The 4,524-nt window shown below is 32.0% G+C and overlaps 1 long non-coding RNA gene across 1 annotated transcript; it reads left to right on the plus strand.

The window, feature by feature from the left end:
• The first annotated feature begins 515 nt into the window (after nt 1-515).
• On the plus strand, nt 516-3,178 carry LOC107872437. The gene is made up of 2 exons (XR_001674845.2): nt 516-1,418; nt 2,704-3,178. It is a non-coding gene; the product is annotated as an uncharacterized LOC107872437 (long non-coding RNA).
• The last annotated feature ends 1,346 nt before the right edge of the window (nt 3,179-4,524 follow it).

Here is a 4,524-nt window from a genome sequence, read left to right on the forward strand (position 1 = left end):
AATTACAATATTTATTTTATTCAGATAAAAATTCTTTCAAGTATTTATCTAGGTAATTTGGTCATCTTAAGTAACGATGATATGTTCTCGTACCATACATACGAAATTGTGTAATTTCGTTACTTAAATATTCACTTTTCAAAAAATGGATTTTAATCAAGGGTTATCTTGAAAATTAATTCAAATGATTAAAATTTTGATTCAAATATAATTTAGTCTAAAAAAAAATTTATTTGAAAAAATATCTGTTTGATTTTATTAAATCAAGAAACTCGAGATTAAATTAATTGTTAATGTATTTCAAATTTTAGATTCAATTTAGTCCATTCATCGATCTTGACCGTAATTGAAATTAAATAGACAAAAATTATAAAGCAAATTGGCCGATCACTATGTCAATATGACCAAAGATCTAAATGAACTAATTAAATCCCTATTCAAATTTGCTATATTTTAAATGACCCAAGATTTGGCCCAAATAACTCTTTCTAATTTTTGCAATTGGACAACAATGGCAGCCCAATAAAACAATAACAACAACTCCAGTTGGCCCAGCAGCTCCTAAATTAACAACACCACACAAGAGCAGGCCCAACAACAAACAATCAGTCCAAAACTAACCCACCTACCCGGCCAACTACCCTTCTCCCTTCCCCTAAACCAACGTACAACAGCAACAGCAAAAACAAACACAACAACAAACTTTCCACCTCCAGCGTACAAACAACATCGGCCAACGACTTCAACATCAACAGTCCGGCAAACCAACGATTTCAACCAACAGCAGCATCATCGGCACAACAACACCAGCAATACAATGCACAACGTACAAGCAACCATAGCAACAACAGAAACCCAATTCCAGCTTCAACCGATCGACCCGCGAACAACTTCATTCAATCCAACGACCAAACAACGATCCAAAAATTACGGAAATCTCTCTCTTTTCATCTTATCTCTGCAATTTTGGAGGCCTAGAGCCATCATTGTTGACTTTGGCTTAAGATTGCGTGTCTTGTAACCTAGAAATTCAATCTAAATCAGGTGTCATAAATGGAAATCCGAATTTATGGGATATGTTTCTATCCCTTTTCAATTTTTTCAAACCCTAACCACTCACTGTCACAAAACAGACTTTCTTTTGAATTGTTAGTGAAATTTTTTCAACATAAAGAGGAACTCGTGCTTCCATTAAAAAGGGATTCTTTGGGGAAAGATTGGGGATTCTGGAGGAGCATTCCTCTAATCCCACGTAATCAAAGGATTCAATAAGAAACTCTTTCTAGAAAATCAATTTCGGAAAAAAAATTGAAACTTCGGCAAGTCGAGATCAAAACTTCGGTGGAAAATAACGTAAATTCCGGTGGAATTCCGTTCAGTTAAAAGAGCTCATCGTCCTGGTTCCTGCCCCAAAACGGGTAATTCTCTAGTTAATTTTCTCCATTTTCGGTGGCTAGAGATTAGTTTCTTTTAGTGTTGGATTCCAATGTTTGTTTTGTTTTTGAGTTTATGGCTGGGTTGACGTGTGCTGTTATGTTACTGCGACTTGTGAACATGTGAAATGGCTAAATATTCATAGTCTCTGCTTAGATTTTGATGGTCATGGTTGAGGGTCTAGTTTATCGATATTAATATTTGGTGCGATTTGATTCGTGTTTCAAGCTTCTGTCAGTTTTCACCTCATATGGTGGATTCTCGTTCGATGCAATTTGTGTTATTCGAGTTTTCGCTGAATGTTGGATTAGCTAAGTTGTTCAAAATTTAATGGTTTAGCTTCGATAAAGTGTTTGAAGTTGGATTTCTTTGTAGAAATCAGTTTGGTTCGCCGTTATTATCGACCTAAGTGTGCATTTAAAACTCCTTTTCCTCCCGAGACCTAAACTCTTGTGGTGTTCAAATTTCAGATAGCCTTTGTTATTGTAACTTTCCACAAGATTGGTTTTGTTTGATGAACTTGTTTGAATAATAAGTTCACTGATCTCTCTGTTTCCTCATGTAAAATGGATTGTTTTCTTACAAAAAAAAAAGAGTTTCCTTGAAAACTTTTAGTTGGTCATCTTGGTAAAGATGTATTTGGGTTGTCTCGTCAAAGCTTAATTTATTTGATATCGAGTAATTAATGTGGGAATACAACAACAACAACAACAACAATCTGGGGAGGGTAAAATGTACGCAGTCCATACTGCTACTCCCGAAAAAGTGAAGAGGCTGTTTCTGATAAACCCCCGGCTCAAGATTAATGCGGGAGTTCTGCTTAAACTTTGTTTCCTCTGCCACTTCTAAATATCCATAATGACTCATGCTAGTTAATTTAGTGAACATGGATCTTGTATATTGTTGTCGTGGTTGACTTTGCATATTCACTTGTCTTATTATTGTCTCAAATGGTCGTAATTTTCCCCTTTTTAATCCATGGCTAGCAATACTTTTCCTGAAGAATGGTGATACTTTTCTTTGCTTAAACTTTCTATAAATTTGCACTCTTTGTTCATTTTTGACTTTTGAAATAACTTGATTGATTTAGATTAGTGGTACTTTCGATTCATAAAGTGAACTGGGTTGAATTTTATAATTGGTTTCGGTCCGTTGAAGTTTTGTTCTAAGAAAAGAAATGATAGTTGGAGTTTATGTATATTTATGTCATGTATAGTGTCATCTCATGGTTTGCTAATTCTTATCTTTTCCATGCATGAACTCCATCAGACTCCCATCTCTCACACTCCGTTCGGTTAATGCCAGTATCTCGAGTCAAGACTCATCAAAGTCCAAAAATAGACTGATATACATGGGACAACACTGGTATACAGATCGGTATACACCTGTATTCAGTTGATATACATTGGAAGCGGCAGCTGCACATTATTACACTGTACACAGTAAAAAATGGAGGGAAAATAAGCAGGTTTTCAGGCTGATATACACTGTATATGCAGTGATATACAGTAAAACGTGAAGAAAATTGGGACTGATATACATGTGGTATATACTCCAGGAAAACGGACCAAAGTCTATAAAATGGGGAGCCCAAAGCTGGGCAACTCACTGATGGGCCAAAAGTGGCCCAACCCTAACCTAAATCTTTTATTCTCTTATGAATTATCACTTATATAATTGTCTATTTGTATTAGCACTAATTTTACTTAATTAGCCTAGTGATTTCCCAGGTGTTGCCATTTCATTTATCTCTCGTTTATTTCATAAATTTTCCACGTAATTCATAAAAAGAGAAAAAAATGATTACTTTAGTAAAAAAGAAATGACATTTTTTTATTCATATGATTAATGGTCCACTTGGATTAAAAAGTAAGTTTCTTCAAACTCAAGAAGTTAATTCTTTTCTCGTAAATTCTAATTGATAAAAAGTTTTTAACATAATACTTATTTAATATTTTTCAAAGGTGTTATTTATAATAAAATGACCATTTCTATTTTAATGATAATAATAAGTAATTATATAATTCTCTTTTCCATAAAAAAACAAACTTATTTCCTTCTTGAGTTCAAGTGTGCAACCTAGTTTAAATGAATTTCTCTCTAAATAAAATATTTTATAATTTTGAATTTCTCTCTAAATAAAATATTTCGTAATTTTTTAAATAAGTATAAGTTAAGTAGAATTTTCTCAATTAGAATATTCCTTGATTTTCTTTTCTCAGATTCTAATTTGTTGTAATTAATTATGAATTAAGTAAAATATTTTTCAGGTACAATATTTTTGTAATTTTTCTCAAAAAATTAATTGGGAATTAAACGAAATATTTTGTAATTTTTTCTCAAAATTAATTTCGAATTAAGTAGAATATTTTCTAGTTTTTTTTTCTAACTCAAGTAGACTATTTCTCTGCAGACTATTTCTCGTTTGAAGAAACAAATGTCAAATTTTAAATATGTAAACAAATAATTTTATACAAGCCATCTTTTGCGAAGATAGTCACCATTTTTTTTATGTTAGTCAAAAATGATCTTTTGTTAAACCGTTCTAAATGTATGCTCCTAAGTGCCTTAAAAACCATCTTAGGGCATTAATTGAACTTTTACTCAGTTTCTCTTATTTCAAAGATTTATTTCTGTTTTTTAGTTTGGAATATCGTTAAGTTTTCTTGATATTTTCTATAAAAATCTAGTGGGGACTCCGTAATTTTTTTTTTTTTCAAATTACTTCTAAATTTTGAAATAGTTTGAAAAGGCCAAAATCGTTTTCTTTAAAATAAAATCCGATAAAGGATAAAACACATTAATACACATTGGGGAATACCAATTCCCTTTGTTTGTTAAATCATACCATTGTATTTCAAATACTTCTTTATTTCATGCAATAGTTCAAGACTAGTTCAATTTTATAAATTTCCACAATTCTCATAACTAAAACAACTTTCGCATTATGGGAATAGGGTCATAACCACTTCAAAAGTCACAAGTTTGGGAAAATCACAATTTCCTAGTTCATTCACCATATCGATGCACCGACAAGCTCAAAATCATATTTAAAGCATGAAAATCATATATATAAACAATGAGAAACAT

Source organism: Capsicum annuum, chromosome 5 (assembly GCF_002878395.1).
Source record: "Capsicum annuum cultivar UCD-10X-F1 chromosome 5, UCD10Xv1.1, whole genome shotgun sequence".
Classification (NCBI taxonomy): domain Eukaryota; kingdom Viridiplantae; phylum Streptophyta; class Magnoliopsida; order Solanales; family Solanaceae; genus Capsicum; species Capsicum annuum.